This window comes from Artibeus jamaicensis, unplaced genomic scaffold (genome assembly GCF_021234435.1).
Source record: "Artibeus jamaicensis isolate MK-2021 breed Jamaican fruit bat unplaced genomic scaffold, CSHL_Jam_final contig_1284, whole genome shotgun sequence".
NCBI classification, from domain to species: domain Eukaryota; kingdom Metazoa; phylum Chordata; class Mammalia; order Chiroptera; family Phyllostomidae; genus Artibeus; species Artibeus jamaicensis.
In genome coordinates, this window is record NW_026521249.1 from 3128329 (window position 1) to 3153369 (window position 25041).

The following is a 25041-nucleotide window of genomic DNA, read 5'->3' on the forward strand; positions in this document are numbered from 1 at the left end:
TTTCTTTTTAGAAATCAGCTGACAGTCTCACGAGAGCTCTCTTATAGTTCACTAATGGCTTTTTTGTTGCTGCTTTTAAGATTCTCTCTTCAGCCCTGTCTGATGCTTCAGGGTTCTATGCAAACCAAAAGGTCTCTGGTTCGATGCCCAGTCAGGGGACATGACTGGGTAGCAGGCCAGATCCCTGGTTGGGAGCATGTAAGAGCAAGTAATTGATATTTCTCTTGCACATCAATGTTTCTCTCCCTCTCCTTCTTCCTCCCTTCCCCTCTATCTAAAAATAAATAAATAAGTAAATAAATAAATGAATAAATTTTAAAAACACTCTGTTTTTAACCTTTGGCATTTTAATTATGATGTGTCTTGATGTGGGTCTCTTTGGGTTTATCTTGTTTGGGACCCTCTGTGCTTCCTGGGTGTTGTATGTCTATTTCCTTCATCAGGTTACAGTAGTTTCTCATCATTTTTTAAAAAATATATCTTCAATTTCTTCCTCTCTCTTCTTCTGGCACCCTGATGATGAGAACATCAGTATATTCAAAGTTGGCTCAGAGACTCCTTACAGTGTCCTCACTGTTTTGAGTTTTTTCTTTTTGCTCTTCTGATTTATTCTTTTTATTCCCAATTGCTGTTTTGATTCTCAGCTTCATCTACTTTACTGTTGATTCCTTATAATTTTTCTTAGTTTGTTAGTATATCCTTCATGTCTTATAGATTCTTTTTGATGGTTTCCATGTCCTTTCTTTTTTTTCTTCTTTTTAAAAAATTTTAATTGTTGTTCAAGTACAGTTTTCTGTCTTTTACTCCATTCCCAGTGCATCCCCCAAGCCCTCCCTACCTCCCTCCTGTTTTTGTCCATGTGTCCTTTATACTTATTCCTGCAAACCCTTCCCCCTTTCCCTTCAAATTCCCTCCCCTCTCCCCTCTGGTCACTATCACCCTGTTCTCTATTTCAGTATCTTTGGTTATATTTTGTTTGTTTGTTTTGTTGTTTAGGTTTCTGTTAAAGGTGAGATCATATGGTATTTGTCTTTCATTGCCTGGCTTATTTCACTCAGCATAATGCTTTCTAGTTCCATCCATGCTGTTGCAAAGGGTAGGAGCTCCTTCTTTCTTTCTGCTGCATAGAATTCCACTGTGTAAATGTACCATAGTTTTTGGATCCATTCATTTACTGATGGGCACTTAGGTTACTTCCAACACTTGGCTATTGTAAACTGTGCTGCTATGAACATTGGTGTGCATAGGTTCTTTTGGATTGGTGTTTCAGGATTCTTAGGATATGCTCCTAGCAGTGGAATTGCTGGGTCAAAAGGCAGATCCAGTTTTAGATTTCCAGATTTTAGTTTTCTGTCCATGTCCTTTCTTATGCTGTTGAGATTCTCTAAGTTCATCTACTCTTCCCCTTAGTTCACTGAGCATTCTTTTAACTAGTAGAGTTAAAAGAATACTCTGCTTTTAGTAGATTGCTTGTTTCCATCTTGTTTGGTTCTTTTTCTGGAGTTTTGTTCTGTTGTTTGATTTGACATGTTTCTTTGCCTACTCATTTTGTCAGCCTCCCTGTGCTTGTTTCTACATATTATGTAGAACTGTTACATCTCCTGGGCTTGGTAATATGGCCTGATATAGTAGTTATCCTATAGGGTCCAGTGGTACAGCCTCCTCTATCACCCAAGCTGGGCAGTCCAGTGTACCTCCTCCCTCTATGTGGTCTGTGTAACCCTCCTATTGTAGTTGAAACTTGATTGCTATTGGCACCTGAGGGGGAGCAATTTATCCCCAGGACCATCAGCCACAAGGAATGGCTGTGAATCATGGTGGAGAATCTGCCATGCAGGGGTATATCCCACATAGCAGAACCTACCCCTTGAGTGTGTTGTTGTGGAGAAGGTTGTGTGGTGTTCAATGTGGTCTTAAACTCTCGCCTGGATGCGCTGGCTCTGGGACCTCGCAGTAGGTGCAGGCTGAGGCAGCCACCACCTGTGTTCTGCCTGGAGCTAACCAGCATGAACTGCAAAGCAATCTGCAGGTGACTGCTGGACTTGGAGGTACCCATGAGAGGCCAAACTGTGAACTCAGGATGATTGCCACTATTGCTGGGCCTGGGGTCACCTGGCAAGAAGTAGGGGTTGTGTGAAGCCAGATGTTGTTTGTTTGAGACATTTTAGTAAAGTTTGAAGCATAAGCTAAGATAGGACATCTGTATGGAAAAGCCACTGGGACCAGCTTAGTTGGGCACAAAGTTGGTGGGGCAAGGTATCAATAACCACCAGGGAGGGCGTGAAGAGAGATAGCCAAATTGATAGAGACTCAGATATGGTGACTGCCTGCTGGCTCTGTCAGTGAAGGGCTCAGAAAAGGAACAATGGTTTGTGCCAGCACGTCTGTCTCAAAGTAAGTTGCCTCTCCATCTCTTGCTCTGATGCCAGACACTACAGTTCCTCCCTGTCTGTCCCTGGTGCCTTTCGAGCTGCTACTTGACTGCTTGAACTCAGAGAGTAACTGACTGGGATTACAGGAGATCTACATCTCACTTAGTCACATTTCTACTGCTGTTCAAAGCCAGAAGTTATGTGGATGTCTCTTCCTGGTACTGGAACCCTGGGCTTAAGGGGAGGGGAGGGCTGGATATGGAGCTGGAAACCATTGCTCATCAGGAGGGATCTCTGCAGCTGACATGTCCCTTTCAATTTTTATCTGCCACACACAGGTATGGGACCAGCCTGTTTGGGTGTCTCTGCCCCTCCTACCAGTCTTGATGAGACTTCTTTATATTCTTAGTTGTAGGACTTCTTGTTTAGGTAGATTTCAGGTGGTTCTGAATGATGATTTTTCTGTAGTTTTGTTGCATTTTTTATGTGGTTGTGGGAGGATGTGAGTACCACATTTACCTACAGTGCCATCTTGACTCTTCCTCTCTTAGTTTTCGTCCTTGTTTTGAGAAACAAACTCCTCAACTATTTCAGAGGTAAATGTTATTTATCTCTTCATTTATCTTTATATATTTTCATGTATGAAAATGACTTTATTTTAACCTCACATTTTCTATAGTTTGCCTGGGTATTGAATACTAGATTAAAATTGATTTTTTTTCAGAACTCTGATGAAATTGTCCTACTATCTTGTGGTAGCCGTGCTTCACTACCTTATAAATCCATATTTGCTAAGTTGTAGACTTTTGTTTCTCTTCACTAGAAGCATTTTGATATCTTCTTTATAATGTTGGTATTTTGAAATTTCACAAGAATGTGTTACGTCATTCTATGTGGTACTCCGGAAGACCTTTTCATCTAAAAATTCATGGCTTTCTTTACCTTTCACTATAAATACCCCTAAATCATTGCAAGCTTAAGTGCTATGAACTGTTTTGGTTACCAGGATGATAGTAAAGTACAAATTCTGCACTCATGGGGCTAAAATTTTAGTGAGAAATATAAAGAATGAACTAAGTAAGAAAAATAGTATTTTAGATAGTTATTAATGCTATGGTTAAAAAATAAAGCAAGAAAGTGGAATATAAAATATTGGGTAAAGAAGGCACTTAAATTTAGATGGGGTGGCCAAGGAAGCTCTCACATAGAAGTGAATTTTGGATAAAGACCTGAAGCAACTAAGGCATGAGGATAAGTATGGTGGTGGTGGGTGGTGGGGAAGTGGGGGTAGGCCATTCTAGGCAAAGGGAAAATAAGTACAAAGGTTCTGAGGCCTGAAGGAGCACACTGAGCTGAGTGAGGGAGAGTACAAGGTTATGAAGTTAGAAAACTAAAGGGGAGCAAGATTCTGTAAGATCTAGTAAGTCTTGTTAAGGACTTAGGCTTTTGCTCTGAGTGTGATAAGATACCATCCATTAGGAAAATCTGAACAGAGGAGTGACAAAATTCCCTTAAAGTTAAACAGTATCATTCTGACTGTTCTACTGCGAACATGTATAGAAGGAAAGGACAGTTAGATGAAAACAGTTGGAAGCTTACTTATTAATATCAGGGAGAGAGGACAGTGACTGAAAGCAATGATAGCAGTGAAGATGGTGTGAAGAGGACCAATTTTTATGTACATTTTGAAAATAATATTGACAGGATATTCTGATGTGGTGTACCTACAGCTTGAAAGAAAGGAGTCAAGAATCAACCCAAAGTTACTGGCCTGAAGAGATAAAAGAATGAAGACATCAATAACTGATATAAGGTAGACAGAAAGAGAAGCCAGTTTCTGGCAGCACATATAAGGATTTTGTTTTCAGCCTCATTGAAGTTTGATATGTCTCGTAAACATTTAAGCTGAATGTGAAATAGGCAGGTAGATGAATAGATCTGAAGAGTGGGGAAGAAGTCTGGTCTGGAGTTACATATTTAGGAGCCATCAGTATACATATAACATTTTAAATGTTGAAACTTCATGAAATCCCCTAGGGAAGGCATAGAAAGAAAAGAGAGAATGTTGAAGGACTACGCTTTAGGACACTTATCATTTAAAAGAAGGAACCATGAGTAACAACCTGCAGAAGCCACTGAGAAGAGGTATCCAAGAAAGTGACATCCAATTATGGTGGTGTGAAGAGGTCACTAATTCCTCTCAATAAAATAAATTATTACACTGTACATAATTTTAAAAGCAATCATTTCAGGGTTATAGATTGATGCCAAAGAAATTGAAAACATTATTCTTAAAATCATACTAAAGCTTCAGACAAGAAGAGCAGAAGACTGTGGCTGTTTTGCCTGAGGCTAATCCCATCTGCATTCTCTTCCACACAGCTCAGTTCTGTTGGCAAGAACAGTAATGCCTTTGGTTTAAAACTAGTAAAATACATGTAACATAAAATTTATCAATTTAAATGTACCAGTTTAACTGTAAAGTTCAGTAGTGTTAAGTATATTCATATTGTTGTACAACCAACTTCTAACTCTTCATCTTACAAAACTGAAACTCTGTACCCATTAAAAAACAATTGTCCATTTCTTCTCTACCCCAGCCCCTAGCAACCACCATTCTATTTTTTTTGTGTCTCTGAATTTGACTACTCTAGAAACAGTAGTTTTTATCACCATGGGGCTGGCAGTGAAAACCAATATCTTTGCTGCCAAAGGGGTTGGACTCAGAAGTGAAGGAAATAAACTCATGGCTTTGGTCTTTAAAAATGGTGGACTTAACACTTTAATGTTTGCCAAGTAACAGAGGGAATACATAAAATAATATACTAGAATAATATTTTTAAAGTTTTTGCTGTATAACAAATATATTAGAATTAGCATGTCAGCCTCAATAATATTATGTAAGAACATGTTGGCTTTCTGCCTTGAAAGTATATCACCATATTAAAAATACAAGTGAAAAAAATGGTGGACTTAAATTACAACGAACACAGAAAATCTGCAGCTCCACTATGCCCAAGGTTGTAATCCCAGCTGGGGATAAGCAGTGGACAAACCAGAAATAAATTGAGATATTCTAGAAATAAGAGAGTCATGAAAGGGCTGAAATAAGTTCTCCACCCAGTCCCTGGTTGACTTGAACACTACAGACACATGCACAGGAGAGACTTTAGAGACCCTGATAAAAAGATAAACTAAGAATGGCTTTAGCAATGACTGCAATTTTGAATGAGAACCTCAAAACACATATAAATTGTTGGGCAAAAGATAGAAGTTTTAAGGACTCTAGGAAGTTTTAAGGGATTTTTACATAAACCTCATGCAAATCATCAGATGATTACTACACTGTATAGACAGAAAGACAACATCTAAGAATCGAGGCTAAAAAATAATAAGAGTAAAAACATTGAGCAGGACATCATTGGCTACACATTGTGATCAACAAAGAATATAACACAAAATCTAGATCTGCTATATTATGATAAATGTAGAGTTTTGAAACAAAAATTACTAGATATACAAATAAACCAGGAGGGAAAATCAGTTAATAAAAACTGAGTGGGCCCAGGGAGTTCCCACCAAGATGGAGGCATAGGTAGAAACTCTTAGCTTCCTCACACAACCAAAAGGAGGATAACAACAAATCTAAAATCAATAAACAACCAGAACTGCCAGAAAATCAAACTGCACGGAACTCTGACAACCATGGAATTAAAGAAACAGTCAAACAGAACAACCACTCTGGTAAGGCAGAAGTCAGAGAGAAATCGATGTGAGGCAGCGGAACGCAAAGGCAGGGTTGGCTGTGGCAAGGTGCAGGCTACGAGGGAGGGGCTCACTTAAGGGGAAATTGAGACTTAGAGCTGGCTCTGGACTACAACAACCACTGTGGTGGGAGAAACTCCTGGTCTCACACAAGAGTTCTTTGAAAAGTGGGCTAGAGCTGAGCACCCAAGCTGCATTGTTCCCTCTCTGACCCCTTCCCCCATAAGCAGCACCGCAGCACAGCAAGGAGGGTTGACCTGCCTTGGTGAATACCTAAGGCTCCACCCTCATACAATGAAACAGGGGCCCCAAACAAAGAAATAGACCCAAAATGAAAGAACAGAGCAAAACTTCAGAAAGAGAGCTAAGTGATGAGGAGATAGTCAACCTATCTGACAGAAAATTTAAATTCCTGGTAATCAAAATGCTCGTAGAACTGATGAACTTGGTCGAAAAATGAAAGAACAAATGAAAGATATCCAAAATGAAATAAAGCAAAATATTCAGGGAACCAACAGTGACAGGAAGGAAACCAGGATTCAAAGCAATGAGTTGGAACAAAAGGAAGAAATAAACACCCGACTGGATCACAACAGAGAAATAAGACTCCAAAAAAACGGAAAGAGGCTGAGGATTCTCTGGGACAACCTGAAACATTCCAATATTTGACTTTAGGGGTGCCAGGAAAAGAAGAACAGCAGCAAGTAATTAAAAACTTATTTGAACAAATAATAAAGGAAAACTTCCCCAATATAGTGAAGGAAATAGACTTTCGGGATGTCCAGGAATCCCAGAGAGTCCCAAAGAAATTGGACCCAAAGAGGAATACACCAATACACATCATCATAGGTTACCCAAGATTAAAGACAAAGAGAGAATCTTAAAAGCAGCAAGAGAAAAGGAGTTACATATGAAGGAGTGCCCATAAAGCAATCAGCTGATTTCTCAAAAGAAACCTTGCAGGCAAGAAGGGGCTGTAAAGAAGTATTTTAAGTCATGAAAGGCAAGGACCTCCATCCAAGGTTACTCCATCCAACAAAGTTTTAATTTGGAATGGAAGGGGAGACAACGTGCTTCCCAGATAAAGTCAAGTTAAAGGAGTTCATCATCACCAAGCCCTTATTATATGAAATGTTAAAGGGACTTAACTGAGAAAAGGAAGATAAAAAATATGAACAGTAAAATGACAACAAACTCACAACTATCAACAAATGAACCTAAAAATAAAAGAAAGAGAGACAATGAAAAAAAACTAAGCAAACAACTAGAACAATAACAGAATCAGCAAAATGGACATCACATGGAGGGTTTTCAGTGGGGAGAGGAAAGGGAGGAATAGGGGGTAAAAGGTACAGGGAAAAAGAAGCATAATTGTAGTTATTAAATAGACGGGGAGAGGTCAAAAATAGTGTAGGAAATGGAGGACTCAAACAACTTATATGTACAACCCATGAACATGAACTAAGGTGGAGGGAATGCTGGAGGATTGGGGGATGCAGGACGGGAGGGGTAAAGGTGAAAAAATTGGGAATACTGTAATAGCATAATCAATAAAATATACTTAAAAAAAAAACTGAGTGGGCCCAGATGGTGAATTTTGCAGATAAAGAAGTCAATGTAGCTATTATAAATATGTTCAAAGAATAAAGAAAAATATGATGAAATGATTTTCAATTTGGATATCTTAATAAAAATATAGAAATTACAGATAATAACTATTGAAAATTCTAAAGTTGCAAAGTACAATAACTAAAGTAAAGTCCTTAAGGGGTTTGTGAAATGCAGAATTCTAAGATGGTTCCCCAAGATGTACACACCCTGCATAAACACAGAGGAGTGATCAAAGGGTTCATAAACGATAGGAATGAGAAGGAATTGATAGTATTAGTCTCCAAAGATGGAGCTTGCACTCTGATGAAAGAGTAATGATTTATAGGTCTCAACCGGAAGCTAGAAGAATTTCAACACCACCTACTGGCCATGAGATACTTTAGATATGGACAAAAGAGCTTGCAAAAATGACATGGAAAACTACAAAGTGTGTGCATTGGGGGGACCAAAAATTTATGTAAAATGTTTGCATATTCGTAAACATGTACATGAATAATGGCTAACTATGGCAGGTTGTATTGTCTAAAAATGACAGCATCAGTATCTCCCTCTACACAGTGTTCTTTTTGTAAAGTGATGTTGACACTCCTCTTCAAATTAGGTGGATCTACAACTACACCAAAGTAACAGTAGGTGACTTCCAAGCTTCTGCCTACTTCTTCTTAGATGCATGTTTTTGGAATTCAGTCACCATCCTGTGAGGAAATGGAGACATCCCAACCAAGAGCCTGATTCAAGTGCCAGACATGAGACTACAAAAGTCCTCAAAGTGACTACAGCCCTGCCACTGTTAGACTGCAGTGACCTTGAGTGAGAACTGCTTAGCTGAGACCACCCAAACCTCTGCACCTTAGAGATAATAAAATAATAACCTATTTTAAGCTTCTAAGCTTTGTAGCGATTTATTATGCGGCAGTAGATCATCGAAATAACAACAATCACCGAGCACCTAATCTGTGCCAGGCACTGTGCCAAGTGTTTCACAATTATCGTTTTATATCAACCACACAACTGTCTAAAGAGTAGGTTTTAAAATCCACTTTCTGTAATGAGCAAAATCAGATTAACAGAGGCTAAATAAGGCCATAATGGTGGTAAAACTGACACTGAAACAAAGATGTGTCACCCTAAAGTTGGGGTTTTTTTACATTAGGAATTTTCTATGATAAAACAACTCATTTACTGTATTTGTCAGTTGCCTTCAGATACATTTCACTTATTTTAACTCTTTTGATGCTCACATTTGCCCTATGATATAGGTAATATTGTGGGGGGGCTCTACCTGCAGGGCGCCCCCCCCCAGCCACCACAAATGAGAGTAACTCTACCAAGACAGGATCTGCTTGGAAAGGAAAGGTGGCTGATCTCTCAAAAGAGAAGGACGAAGAGCCTTTTCCTCAATGGCTTTTATTGGGTTCAATTTGCACAGGAATACAGGCAAAGCTCATTAAACATTGTCAGGCAGTAAGGCTCAAACAATAGATGACATACAAAGAACTCTGAGGGCTTACTGGGAGTCAGGGTCAGTTAGCTAAAGGGCTATAAAACTTTGGGAAACAAACTCATTTCATGCTTGGACTCTTAGCAGAAAATTGAGGGCATTCTTAGCAAAGCAGGTTTCATAGGATTTTATGTATTCTTTCTTAGGCCTGCTTGCCCAGGGGAACCTGCCCTTTCCAGCACAGGACTGTACCACCCTCTGTCACTGTTTCAGGCCTAAATCAGGCAGGGGAAGTAAGGTAGCCAAGAGATTAGAAGATTTCTTGCAGACAGAATGAAGACTCAGGCTATGGCAAAGCCAAAGGGCGAGGGTCCATCACCCCCTTTTGCTATAACCCCCCAAGTCCTTCCCTGAGGGTCCCCAATGACCATGCCTGTCTTAGGTCATCCCTCCCTTGAGGTATCTTTCCTGTCATTGGCTAACTGGTCAGACTCAGGGCCCAGCAGGGTAAAGTATACGGGGCAGAGGCAGCACCCCCGACAGAGAGATAAGCGTTGTTTGCTTAGTGGCTGATGGTCCCAAGGTCTCTCACTCAGCCTTAGCCATGAGGGGGTTACAGCTTCTGAAACTAGGCAGGGCAGTTCCCGATATAACATTGCTATTTTCCTTTGACAGATTAAGAAATTGAGGCACAGAGAGCTAAAGTAAATTGCTCCAAGTCAAGTAGCTAGTAAGTAGAAGAGATACCATTGAAGTGAAGCATAAGGTTTTAGAGCCTTCTCTTATCGCCTTTATATTATTCTTAAAATTACAAAAAGATTTCCAGCAAAGATGGAGACTAAATTTTTCCTGCTATCTAAAACAACCCCCAAAAGTGCAAAATAGATTAAAGAATAGCTTTTAAGACTTTGGACATGAAGTAACAAAGGGCAGTGATCCCTGAAAGGCAGAAATCAAATGGTGTGAGCTCTAAAAGTGCCAGAGTTTACTACCTGGAGAAAGCCTCCAAGAGGAACCCAGGCAGAGCGTGGTAGTCTTCCCAGTCTCCCTGAGTTGACAAGATGGTGCAAGAAGTCTGGGAGACCAAAAAGATTAAATTTCATGGGTCAGAGTACTTAGGAGGAAAGAGCTGACCAGAGACAGCTCCAGAGATCTACAGATGGCCCCTCCTTGGTCAAGTACTAATTAGGGCATGCCTGTGAGCAAAATACCTGAATCTAAGGAAAGATTCACCTGAAAGGTTAGAGGGAACAATCTCCATACTAGAAATAGTTTTCTGGCTTATAATTCACAACTACGTAAATGGTAAACAAAATGCCTGTAAATTAAGTTAGGTGACAAGTTATAATGAGAAATATAATCTGTATTAGTACTATAGTAGATTATTACAGTTCAGTACTACAAGCAAGTATAGGTCTAAAACTATGAGCTTCTAAACTGAAATTATTGTACTTACACTGACCAGACAACTCTCAATAGACACTTTGGCATAAAGACATTAGTTCTTAAGTTAAACAAACTATTCTAATAAAAGCTATGCCATATTTTAGCTGAGAAACATTAAATTTGGTGAGCCCGCTTTACTCCTTCCAAAACCTAGACAACAGTACATGTCTCAAAAGATTGTTAGGAGGACTAACTAACTAAAAGCATGTAAATCATTTAGCAGAATCTCTAGGCAAAGTAAGAATTCAAAAAACATTTCTAGCCTGGAAAAGAGTAAATTGGATGCAAATTCAGATGGAATTTTAAGTAGAATAAAAATATTAATTACATTACTTATTCAATCTTCAGATAGATACACTTGTACATATATATCTGAATAAATCATTTTGCCATGAATAAACATCTTAAGGACTGGATAAAACAAAGGATCCAATAGACATTTTCCATAACAAATCTACTAGTATAGAAGTCGTCTTTATTTTGGTTGATCACAAGTACTATAAAGCACCTACTTTCCTATTAATGAGGCCACAAGGGTCACTTTAAAAACTTGTTCCCAAAGGCTACATCCAGTTATAGAAATAATCTATGACCACAATTTCATGTAAGTAAGATAAATACACACATACAAGTACAGACAGTATTTAAAAACCTGTGTTTTGCTTTAAAAAAAATCCAACTGGGAGTTAGGGCTTGAGGGATCTACTAGGGTTGGTAACTTTCAAAGCTGAGGGGTTTTAATGACATTAAAATTCATTATATTATTATCCTTCTGTGTATGTGTTTGTGTGTATATATATGTATGTATTTATATATGAAAAGACCTTAAACATTTAAAACAATGTCCAAGGAAGATGACATAAATAACTAGAACATTTTTTTACCTTGTTTGAAACTAGCCCACACACTACAGAGCTGTGAGGCCAGCTTCAGTGTTACTTTCCCTCCTTTTACAACCACCAAGACCAGTGTTCAGATCTGATGGGAAAGGGAACCGGAAGGTAGTAACTAGAACATTTTATTAGATTACATATAACACTCTTGTCTTTGCATAAAATGCATTAGGACTTAATAACTGCCAATTATCCCCTGCTTTTTCTTTATTTTTCCACAAAAATACACCAGAAAGTTTTCCTTGACTGACAATAAGCACAGGCCACTGAACTGACTATAGATTTACAAGCTTGGGACCTATGTTTAATTCTGAGAAAATCAAGTATTTTGACATTGGAGGAAAAAGTTCCAAACCCATTCATTCATCTATAAAGTCATGAGCTCCTACGTGTTAAAGTCTGCTGCATCCATGAAAGATGAAAATATTCACAACTCTCATAATTTTAGAAAAATATGCTATGATCAATTTCAATAGACTGGAAAAGTCAATTCTTGAAACCAAAGTGAGCTGTTATCACTGACATAAACTTACCCAAAAAGAGTTTCTCACGAAACATTTTTTTTTTATTTGTTTAACACTTTTCCCCTTCAAAGAGTAGGAGAGCTGAGGTAATGCAACTTAGCCATGTAAGTTTCCACCTCCTTTTGTTCTTTTTCCTTAACAGCCTCAGGGCCCTCAAGCGTCTTGAGAGCGAGGGTGAAAATGACAGTGATTGCAGGTGGGGCAATGTGAAGTGAAGGTCCAGGGATCCATGTCACATTGTCCCTGTTAGAGCAGAGATTGCAAACTGGCCATCTGACTTACAAGAGTGTCTACTTCAACGCAAGAGTGATTTTGTGAATTCACATTAGTTGCTAACATTTAACAGGACAGCAGAGAAAAATAGAATGGAAGAAGGTTAGAACTGGAGTGGTATTCCCCAGTTCCTGGTGAGTAGCTGGGCTGTGATAATGGATCCTGTAGGCAGGCATGCATAAGCCTCTTTATTCTGCTGATGAAGAAAATGAACCCTAAAAAAACTTATCAAAGAACATCTGTGCAAAATATCTTAGATACAAAAATCCTTAGTTTTCGCTGTGTTTTAAAGCTCATGGAAACATTGTCCCCTCAACTGGCAGTTACCTAATATTGTGATCTTTCTACTCATCTGTTCCTATGAGAATTAATAAAATCTATATCTCAGATGTGTACACATCTGAATTATTAAACATTTATTTTTGGTAGACAGCTCTGGAGGGGGGCATTAGGGGATGGAGGGATCAAGCAAAAAAGGACTCAAGGACATGGACAACAATGTGGTGATTGTGGGGGGAGGAGGAAGAGGGAATGAGGGGTATAAATGGTGACGCAAAATACAATGAAAGAAAAAGTTTGAAAAACGTTTATTTTCAACTATATACATATATGTGTATATATATATGACATGTGTGTGTGTATTCAGTTTCATGTTCTGCAAATAGATTCAATCCACCAAAAGAATAAACAGAAATTCAGAAAAAATATGAAATGTCATTGATGTATTTCTTCACCAACTTCTTCTGAACCAGTCAGTCTGTTCACATTTTTTAAAATATATTTTATTGATTATGCCATTATACTTCTCATTTCCCCCTTCATTCCCCTCCACCCTGCACTGCACACCCTCTCCCACACACATTCCCCAACTTTAGTTCATGTCCATGTGTCATAAGTTCTTTAGCTTCTACATTTCCCATACTACTCTTGCCCTCCCCCTGTCTGTTTTCTCCCCACCGTCTATGCTACTTATTCTCTGTATCTTCTCCCCTCCTCTCCTCCTACCACTTCCCTGTTGCTAACCTTCCAGGTGACCTCTCCATTTCTGTGGCTCTGCTCCTGTTTTAGGTATCTGCTTAGTTTGCTTTTGTTTTAGTTGTGGTTGTTAATAACTGTGAGTTTGCTGTCCTTTCACTGTTCATATTTTTCATCTTCTTTTTCTCAGATAAGTCCCTTTAACATTTCATATAAGGGCTTGGTGATGATGAACTCCCTTAATTTGACCTTATCTGAGAAGCATTTTATCTGACCTTCCATTCTAAATGAAAGCTTTGCTAGATAGAGCAATCTTGGGTGTAGGTCCTTGCCTTTCATGACTTGGAATACTTCTTTCTAGCACCTTCTTGCCTGTAAGTTCTCTGTTGAAAATCAGCTGACAGTCTGATGGGAACTCCTTTTTAGGTGACTGTCCCCTTAGCTCTTGCTGCTTCTAGGATTCTCTCCTTCATTTTAATCTTGGCTAATGTAGTGATGATGTGCCCCTTGGTGTGTTCCTCCTTGGGTCCAACTTCTTCAGGACTCTCTGAGCTTCCTGGACTTTCTGGAACTCTATTTCCTTTGCCAGATTGGGGAAGTTCTCCTTTATTATTTGTTCAAATAACTTTTCCACTTGTTGCTCTTCCTCTTCTTCTTCTGATACCCCTATAATTCAGCTGTTGGAACATTTAAAGGTGTTCTGCTTTTCTGGTTGGATGTTTCTTTCTTCCTTCTGGCCCACTGCAATGATTTGAGTCCCAGTTTCCTTCTCTCACTATTGGTTCCCTGTACATTTTCCTTTATTTCACTTACTGTGGCCTTCATTTTTTCATATAATTTGCGACCAAATTCAACCAATCCTGTGAGCATCCTGATTACCAGTGTTTTGAACTGTGCATCTGATAGGTTGGCTATCTCTTTGTTGCTTACTTGTATTTTTTCTGAAGTTTGATCTGTTCTTTCATTTGAGCCATTTTTTGTCTTGATGTGCCTGTTATGTAGTGAGGAGTGGAGCCTTAGGTGTTCACCTGGGAGGGGTAACCCATGTCACTGTATAAGGGGGAGATGTCCGAGAAGGAAAAATGACTCTTGCTCCGCTCTCTTATTCTGCTCTTGGCCACCTTTCAGTCACTTCCCCTGCTTTCCCCAAGCAAATTGGGCCCTTCTGGTACTGATTCCTGTGTGGGTGGGTTTGTGTATGTTTTAGAGACCCTGTGGGTCTCTCCAGTGAACTCTCCTGTGAAGCTGGGAGTTTTTCCCACTGCCTCAACCTCCACAGGTGTTTTCAATCAGTGTTTTGAGGCTTTATTTCCCTGACCTGGGACCCTGGGTTGTGTGGTCTGTCTCACTTCCTGATTGTTCCTCCTGGTTTATCTGCGTGTGAATGTGGAACCACCCAGTCCACCAGCCACCTTGTGCACTGCGCCCCTCCACAATCCTCCCCCTTGCTGGGTCCTCCAGCTGCTGTCTTGCATGCCTGTGGTCTGCCAGCCACCACTCTTTTTGCTGCCACCCCTCTCTGCCCAGTTGCCTGACTCTACCCCTCCTACAGGTCTGGATGAATGTGTCTAACTCCTTGGTTTTCAGACTTCCATACAGTTCAATTTTCTGTCAGTTCTGTTTTTTTTTTTTTTTTTCTAAACTGTTGCTGTCTCTATTTTGCTTGTGCAAGGAGGCACAATGTCTACCTATGCCTCCATCTTGGCTGGAAGTCTCTGTTTATATTCTGAGAATAATGAAGAACTGTCACTTGACCTAAATTATTAGAATTTAAAATATTTTCATGAAAAGATTCCTAAATGAAGCCTTGCCTGGTATAGCTCAGTGGATTGAGCACTGGCCTGCGAACCAAAAGGTAGCCTGTTTGATTCCCAGTCAGGACACACGCCTGGGTTGCAGGCCAGGTCCCCAGTAGGAAGCACACAAGAGGCAACAATATATTAATGTTTCTCTCCCTCTCATTCTCTCTCCCTTCCCCTCAGTCTAAAAGTAAAGTAAATTTTAAAAAATTCCTAAACCTTTTTTCATTTGCTTCAATTCATTTGCTTTAAATGAATCCTTGCTTCATTTAAAGCAAAAATCAAAGTGAAAATTGAAATTTAAAAAGAATACTATGATATAATTTTAAAATAAGGTAAAGTATAAATTAATAAGGAAACAGCATATTCACTGAGAATATTTATTCTACCGCATTATAAATATTTACTGAGTAGCAAAATAAAGATGATGGTTTAATAGGTATTTTGCAGACCAAGTAGCTGACAATCTATTTTGGTATTTAAAAACAAATATCAATTAAATGCTGACAATTCAGAAGAGTCATTAGGATAGTGAAGAAATGTGTTTAAAATAACCTTTTGGAATAATATGTGGATTCTTCTTCTATATGATATTTCCCTAAACACTGTGTTTGATTTGTCTGAAATGATTCCATAAGAACTGCCACGGTCAGTTAATGCACATTTGTCCTTTAAAATGTCCCTTTTACATTAGTTTCCTGAGAAGCATTCTGAGATCACCTTTGTTCCATGCTTCCATCTTAATCAGTATGCCTCTGTACCTTGAACATCTTTCTATTGTGATATCTATCACACTGTAATAAAATTTCTTTATGAATATTCTTCTACTAGGCTGTGTATTTCTTGAAGATAAGACAATATGTCATTTATTCTGTATGCCAAGGGCCCAAACTAGCATTCAGTGGATATGTATTTGAAATAACCTGGGGGGATGGAGGGAACAAAGTAGTTGGCTCCTGATTTGAGAAATAACAGTTTAAGAAACCAAGTCCAGTTCTACAAAAATGTTATTCCATTTGGAAATTATTACTAGAAATTAGTTTTTACCTAATTTCTTTTTACCATTAAGATAAAAAGACAAAATTTAAAAATATCACAGATCTGACAGACATATTTGCAAACAATGATTTTAGTGGAGAGAACTAAGGATCAGTTGTCATAAACAGCTTAAATTCGACTTCTGATATTATGCAACACTGAGAAAAATCATCAAGAATTACCTGCCTCAACATATCTTTCTGCATACAGTAGAAGTAATATCTAAAAGCAGGTCATAGAAATTAAAGTGTAAATGAAAAATAAAGATGCTACTAAATCCAAGCAATGATTACCACAGATGCTAGTATGATTGACTATAACTTAAAATTAAAACCCTGAGGTCCCTGCTCATCAAATTAACTTTTCATCAACTATGAAAAGGCTCAGAAAGCACGGCAAATCAATAGTTTTCTACATGTGAAAAAGTCTAATTAAAATTTAATCCGATACACATACTAAGATAAACATACTGGATTTAACAAATATTCTAACATATTCCAAGAAGATGTGTTTTAGTTTCTTGATTTTAGCTAATTAAAAAAAAAAAACCCTGAAGCGCAGGGAAGTGAATTACTTCAAATTCTGAATGAAATCTTTTGTGCTATGAACAATGATTTCTTTTTTAATGGTAAGAAAAATGTTACTTCACTTTTTTTAACAGAAAGATATTCACTAAGGCAATGAAAGAAATTATAATGATTTTTTTAATGAATACAGCTCCATTAAGCAACCTGCTGGAACATGGTATAAAAAGAATTGGCACATATTGGCTTTTTCAAGTGTGGGTGTCCTGGTATTCTTGAGATTTTTTCACCCACTCATATGAGTCAGTTTTATATAACACTGTAACATATAATTTCCTTCCTACTCACAAGCCAACACTTGAGAGATAACAACTCACCATTAGTTATTTAAGGAATATAGTAACTAGGGACAGTTTGATATTTTATAAAATTTGCAAACAACCAAATTATTACTATGTCAGCAACAAGCTCCTTGGCTTCCAAAGAAGGATTCCAGTGCCTTTTAGTAATAGTTTGGGGGAATGTGGTAAGAAAATATGTAAATTGTTTGAAAGTACCCAATACCATAAATTTATTTAAAAATCTAGATGTTTTACCAAGTATTATTTACTTTTGTACATAGAGAATATCAAGTAATTAGGCAGTGATTTAGCAATTACATTCTTATGAAGGAATTATTTCTATGGCTACTAAAGATAGTTAAATAGCAGGATTCCAGAAAAGTAGGATTGATTGTTTTTTTTACAGTACATCAAATATTCCATTTCTGAAGGGTAATGTGTAAAACCAATAATCACAAATATAAAGGTAATGTCCAGATCATTTAATTGTTGATACTAGAAGGTTTTTTTTCACATATAGCATTACTAGAAAACAGTGATCCCATGAGTAGTTTGAAAGTCATTACTATACTAAGAAGACACTTTCTATTAAATTATTTATCATAATGAGATAACTTCAATTCTCTTTCATTGGAAAGAATGAGACTCCAAAGGAAGCAAGCAAAGCAGATAATAAAGGATGAAATTTAAAATACCAAAGAGATATAAAAATCAATCTCCTCCCTTAGAAACTCATAGTACTATAGAGAAGCACAACTGTACATCTAATAGAAAACTAATTTAAAATTTAAAATATTGTAGTAGATGACCTCACAGAACACAAGTCATTTCCACCTTACACAGTCTACTCAAATTTGACATGACTTCATTTAAAGCCCACATATGTAACACACATCTTGGAGTTACTCAGGGTACTCACATTGCTGCTATAAGACTTTTTTTTTCTAGTCTTGAACCATGAGATGTCAGAATCTACAGTAAAACTGAATGTCATGTTGACATTACACTGTAACGTGAATTTGCAATATTCCCATGGAAGTCAGGGATAGTAAAATAGAATACCTGCCTTAGAGTGAAGCAGAAATAGGTCCAAATCTCAATTACACCTTTTATTAACTTATAGGTTCTATATATGTCAGACAAATTATCCTGAGAGTTAACTAAAATAATGAGCTGTTGGGAAATTTGTTATAAATGAACCTCTTTGAGCTTTAGTTTCTTAAGGGGTAAAAGAAAGCTAGGAATAAGTACATACCTCACAAGGATGTAACCTTATACATACAGAGCTTCTAGCAAATGTTTTTAAAAAAATATTGAATTTACAAACCTACTCATTCCCATGCCCTAAGAAAGTATACTATTCAATACTGCATGTACAGCAATACATTTTTATTGTGCATATATGTTATATAAAATATGTCACTTTAATCACTTTAAGTGTATAATTTCAGTGGTATTAAGAACCTTGTCACTGTTGTATAGCCATCACCACTATCCATCCTCTGTACTTCCTCATCATTTCAAACTGAAACTTCACACAAATTAAACAGTAACTCTACATTACCTTCCTCCTCTCCCCAGCCACTGGCACTTACAAAATGTCTCAGTTGTTTAACTGAGACAAAAAAATGTCTCAGTTGTCTAACAAGACTTCAGGCCTCAATTCTCTACTCGACAATCCTTTCATGCTGTTATCTGTATGATCTGTCACGCATCTCTCAGGCGACAAAAAAAAAAAAGACTCTGTTTTTGAACAAATTGCCTTCCAAACAGTTTTCAAGCACAAATTAAGTCCAAGAACCAAGGTTCCACTGAATATCTAAATGTGAAATATAACAGAAAATCTTCAGTTTTAGGAGAGAAAAGAAAACAATGAAAGATTTTAGGCTGTCATCAAGTGATACCTTTAAAGAATACAAATTACTACAAAATCATCTCATACTTTAGACTTTATGAAAAAGCCTAAAATACCACAATGTATTCTCTTTCTTTATACAAACACATAGTTAAAACAAACTGTTCTACCAGAATTTCGAGAAGAAATAAAATACAGTTTATTCTATAGAACATCATCTATACAACTATATAACAATGACAGTGTGCAATGTTAACCCTAATAATTCATTCAGTGACAAGCATCTTACGTCTCAACAGATGTGATTAAATAAATGAGATATAGCAAAGCTTCTTATTCAACTGTATACTGAAAATTTCTTATACTAATAAATGTCATTTACTTTTAACATATATATCCAGATATAGATACATAAATAATAACTAATAAATACCTAAGTAATGCATCTAACACTGAACAAGGTAGAGCACAGATTCACAAGTTAAAAGCACGGTTATTTACCCTCTTTGAAAATTAGACAAAACAAACAGATGGTTTAACAAAAATGTTAAATATTAAAAATAGCAACAATAATAACAACAGAAAAAATGTAACTAGAAAGAATCCTTCAGCTACACATCTCAGGGAAACAAAACAAAACAGCAGAACACAGTTCCAAAGTATCAAAAAGCACTTGCATTGACAAGTCAAAAATCCCTTCTTTGTATCAATAAGAGGATAGGTAGACAGACAGAATATTTCAGGGTCCAGTCTAGCTACTAGGAGAAGTAAAGGAGGCAAAGCTCCATAATAAACCCCAAATGGTTGGAAAGCAAAGGGAGGTGAGGGCAGGAGTGAGAGACTTTGCATGGTTGGATATCCCGCTATGTTTATTTCAAAAGAAATATATCACACAAAAAATAGTGTCATAAACAGAATAGCCAAGTAGGGTCAGGAAGAAACATTCCTCCTGGAATGATGACTAGCAATTTAAAAAGAGCAACAATGCTACAAATATAGGAAGCCATGGCAAAAACATAAAGAAATTAAATGTGAACTGACAAGTGAGAGAAGTAAAAGAAAAATAAACACCACTGAATGGAAAACCAAATGGAAACAGAAGAGGGAACAGGCACTGCTTGCTAAAAACATAAAACACATAGGACAAGATCGAAAGGAAATTTTTGAAGGGAATAAAAAAAGCCCAAAAGAGTTTTAGAAAAAAATTAAATTAAGAAAAAGACAAATAACATAGATGACTGGCCAAGATGAATCAATAAAACATAAGCATACTTGGTATCTTCAAAGAAGAAAATCAAAATAAAGGAACTGAAAAACTGGTTTCAATGTAATTCAAGAATTTTCCAGAAATAAAAGAAAAATGTAAACTGCAGATTAAAGTAATATAGCACATCCAGGAAAGAGACATATAAGCCACACCAAGGCACATGCTAGAGCTGACTACTAAAATAGATAAGAAAACAAAATAAATGAATACCCTTTAAGGACAGAAAAATGAGGCAGCCCTCAGACTTGTCTATAACAAAGGGAGGAGCAATGCCCACAACATCAACCAGAAAAGAAAGTGGGACTGAGGACTTTCTTATCTAGTCAATTTGTCATTTAGTATAAACTCAATGAAAAGACATATTTAAAATGCAAGAAATTGGGGAACTGACTTCCCATTAAACTGTCTAAACTTTGAGAAGATAACTGAAACCAAAGAACACTCTGCTGAAACAAAATAAACGGATGGGAAGCAGTGAAATAATTTAGCTGTTTAAATAATGAGCATAAAAAAAAAGTATAGTTCTAGGCAGCGACACAGAAATTACATACCTAAATAGAGAGAAGAGGCAAAAAAGCAAAAATCACTTAAATTTGGTAAAAAAAAAGATTTTATAGGAGCAAATTATAAGTATTTTTAAAGATATAAAGATGAGCATCAAGAAAAATTAACCAGTTAATATGATGTGCTAAGAAACAGGGACAGAAAGGGAGAAAAAAAAAGCAATAAATATACCAAATGTTACTACAAAAAATTGGGAGTAAGAAAGCACAGCTTAAGCCCTGGCTGGTGTAGCTCAGTGGATTGAGCACGGGCCTGTGAACCAGAGTATCGCAGTTCGATTCCCAGTCAGGGTACATACCTGGGTTGCAGGCCAGTTCCCAGCAGGGGATGCATAGGAGGCAACCATACATTGACATTTCTCTCCCTCTCTCCTTCCCTTCCCCTCTAAAGATAAATAAATAAAATCTTAAAAAAAAAAAAGAAAACACAGCCTAATGAAATACAGAACCAAGTATATTGTATAAAGCTATAAATGATAAAGATTATGAATGGATTCAAACTCTAAACCCTTCAAATTACTAAAAGTGCATATTAAACATGAACACTTAATTGCACAGCCATATACAGGGTAGGGAAAAACTAGGTTTACAGTTGTATGTGAAACAGAGTTTATTCTTGTATTACCACTTATTCATTATTGTATTATTTTCCATACAAACAGCTGTAAAGCTGCTTTTGCCACACCCCATATTTAGTAGATTATCTAGTGACTATACAGTAACATGTTTTAGGAACAGAAACCATAACAAATACTATGACGACAGAATTAAAATATATAGCTTTAATGTCAATGAATGAAAGTAAGATTAATACTATTTAAAAAAAAAGACAAACTGAAGTGAAACACAAGTGAAATCTAACTTTGGAACTTAACTCATCTAAAGGAAGTGTCTCAAAAATGTTGAAACAGAATACAGTTAAAGGCATCTTAGGAAAATATGGTCAGAGTTGTTGGGATAGTAATCATAGAAGATTAAGTTTAGACTATAAAAGGAAAGAATTAAGTAATTTTATAAGAGTATGTTATAAAGACGAAGAGTATAATCCCAAATGAATGAAAATTTAACAGTAAGATTTCTGCTTTCAGTACTCTAGTGGTTTAAATATTCTGAAGACACTCCCCTTTGCAAATACCTAGAAATGATAAATGAGGTAAAATAGTATCTTTTAAAATGCAGCAAGTTCTGGAGAAAACCAGGAAAAATTTACGATGGGCAGAAACAAAACAGAAAGTCAGACCCAAAGTGGTACATGAGTAATAAAGTCACAGGACACAATGAAAGTGCCTGTAGACACTATCAACAGGGAGACTCAAGATTTAACACCAAAGCAGAGCGATAGAAACAGGTCTTAGATCTATATAAAGTAAGCAGTGGAAAGGAGAATCCTAAACAAAACTTGAGTCTAAAAATGTTACAAAAAAGTGAAAATGTAAGAGGTGACAATAGGGAAGGAGATGTATAGCAAAAGGGAAATAGATGTATACATATATGGTCAGTTGCATTTTCACAAGGATGATGAAATAATTTATGAAAACAACAGACTTTTTTACATGTAGCAGTGGAATAAATGGGTATCAGTATGAAAGAAAACTGAACCTAGAACTCTTACTTACTCCATACATAAAAATTAATTCGAAATAAATTTTATATAAAAAAATAAAAGCTAAAACTGTAAAGCTTCCAGTACAAAACATAGAGAACCATATTGTTGTAGGAATATACTTCTGAACATAAAAAGTACTAACCATATAAAAACTTGACAAATTAGATTCTATCAAAATTAAAAATTGCTGTTATCATAAGGAGAATTAAAAGGCAAACTATAGACTGGGAAAAAATATCCATAATACATATATCTGGCAGAGGTCTTGTATGTAGAATATAAAAAGAATTACTTCAAATCAATAATAAAAAGACAACAATTAAAGCATGAGCCACAACATTGATATACATTATATATAATAAAACAAATTTTATATATATTTTAATATATATATGGCCAATAAACATAGAGAAAGACGTCAACATCATTAGTCATTAGGGAAATATAAATCATAACACAATGAGCTACCCCCTGTAGACTGATTCACTTTGAATGACTAAAAATAAAAAGCTGACAATACCAAATGTTTACAAAGACCTAGAGCATCTACAACTCTCATATTGTATATTGCTAATAGATGGGGAAAAGTTGGGCAGTCTTCTTACTAAGATAAACAGATATCTACCCTAAAACCTAGCAGGAGAATTAAAAATATATCCATAAAAGACTTATCCAATGGCCCTGGCTGGTGTAGCTCAGTGGATTGAGCGCGGGCCTGCGAACCAGACAATCGTGGTTCAATTCCCAGTCAGGGCACAAAACGGGGTTGCAGGGAGGTTCCCTGCAGGCCAGTTCCCAGCGGGGGATGCACGAAAGGCAACCATACATTGATGTTTCTCTCCCTCTCTCCTTCTCTTCCCCTCTAAAGATAAATAAATAAAGTCTTAAAAAAAAAAAAGACTTATCCAAGATGTTAACACCATCTTTGTGCATTAAATCCCTAAACTAGAGCCACCTGCAATGTACATCAGTAAGTGAATGAACAAAATTGTCCTATATTCAGAGATCAAAATAACATATATCAATCTCAAAAACACATTGAATAAGAGAAGTCAAACAAATAATCTGCATAATTCTGTTTGTAACTAGTTCTAAAACAGACCAAAGGTAAGCTATAGTAAAATACAGAATTACAACCCACTGAATATGACAGGAATCCATGAGTCCATCCTGAGGACAGATAAATGCATGTATGCACGGATGGATGGATAAAGACAGTGGTCAGGGAGATTCACTGTAGGAGCAGAAGAGAAGGCTCTTCCTTGCAGCAAAATGTCAATAATAAATCATTTTAGAATTGTCCTGGGAAAAGTTATTTTGAACAAGAATCATCTGTGGATGCTATATCCAAGAGCAAAAATTAGATAAGAAGAAGCATATTTGCTTCTCGGGTAGTTGTTTGCTACACAGGCAATGATTTTATAAGAGCAAAGTAGTAACTATATGATAGAGAAACCACACACTTTGAGTAGCAATCAAAATTAATATTTCCAGTAAGAGGCTGACAAACACAATGAGCCTTCAAAAGCAATATCCTGAGAAGGACAGAACCTAGATCTCACTTATGTACTAATCCATAAAGGATTGCATAATCTAAATACTATCATAATAAAACATTAAAAAATTGAGACAGTCCATAAAATAAACTGGCCTATATTCTTAAAAAAAAATGCCAGTGTCATGAAACACCGAATCTTACACTAAAAGAAAACAGTTAAAAATGCTATTATTGGTACAAGTGACAACACATATATAGATTAAATTATTATACAGAAGTTAAATTTCCTGATTTTAGTTATTGTTATACTTTTAAAAAATAACTTTTCACTTAAAAAAATTTAAAATTTATATATTGATTTTTAGAGAGAGAGGAAAGTAAGAAAGAAACAAGGATTTGTTGCTCCATCCATTTATGCATTTATTGGTTGATTTTTCTTTTTTTTCTTTTTTAATGTATCTTACTGATTATGCTATTACAGTGGTCCAATTTTTTTCCTCCCCTTTATCCCCCTCCACCCTCCACTCCCACTCCCACCAGCACTCCCCCACCTTAGTTCATGTCCATAGGTGGTACATATAAGTTCTTTGGCTTCTCCATTTCCCATACTATTCCTAACCTCCCCCTGTTTATTTTGTACCTACCAATTATGCTTCTTATTCCCTGTTACCTTTTCCCCCATTCTCCCCCTTACCCCTCCCTGCTGATAACCCTCCATGTGATCTCCAATTCAGTGATTCTGTTCCTGTTCTAGTTGTTTGCTTAGTTTTTTCCCCCCTAAGGTTCAGTTATTGATAGTTGTGAGTTTGTTGTCATTTTACTCTTTCCTATTTTTGATCAACATCTTCTTCTTAGATAAATCCCTTTAACATTTCATATAAGGGCTTGTTGATGATGAATTCCTTTAACATTACCTCATCTGGGAAGCACTTTCTCTACCCTCCCATTCTAAATGATAGCTTTGCTGGATAGAGTAATTTTGATGTAAGTCCATGCCTTTCATGACTTTGAATACCTCTTTGCAGCTCCTTGTTACCCAAAAGGTTTCTTTTGATAAATCAGCTGACAGTCTTATGGAAACTCCTTTGTGAGTAACTGTCTCTTTTTCTCTTGCTGCTTTTAAGAATCTCTTCTTATCTTCCATATTGGGTAATGTATTATGATGTGTCTTGGTGTGTTTCCCTGGGTCCAGTTTCTTTGGGACTCTGAGCTTCCTGGACTTCCTGGATATCTTTTTCCTTTGCCAGATT

At 36.7% G+C, this 25041-nt stretch overlaps 1 protein-coding gene and 1 non-coding gene across 7 annotated transcripts in view; both read right to left on the reverse strand.

Moving 5' to 3' along the window:
* Positions 1-25041, reverse strand: part of ZRANB3 (zinc finger RANBP2-type containing 3) — a 238508-nt gene that overhangs the window by 175846 nt on the left and 37621 nt on the right. The gene's annotated exons all lie outside the window — the stretch shown is intronic.
* LOC119065263 (small nucleolar RNA SNORA61) lies at positions 11519-11638 on the reverse strand. Its single transcript, XR_005085565.1, has one exon. It is a non-coding gene; the product is annotated as a small nucleolar RNA SNORA61 (small nucleolar RNA).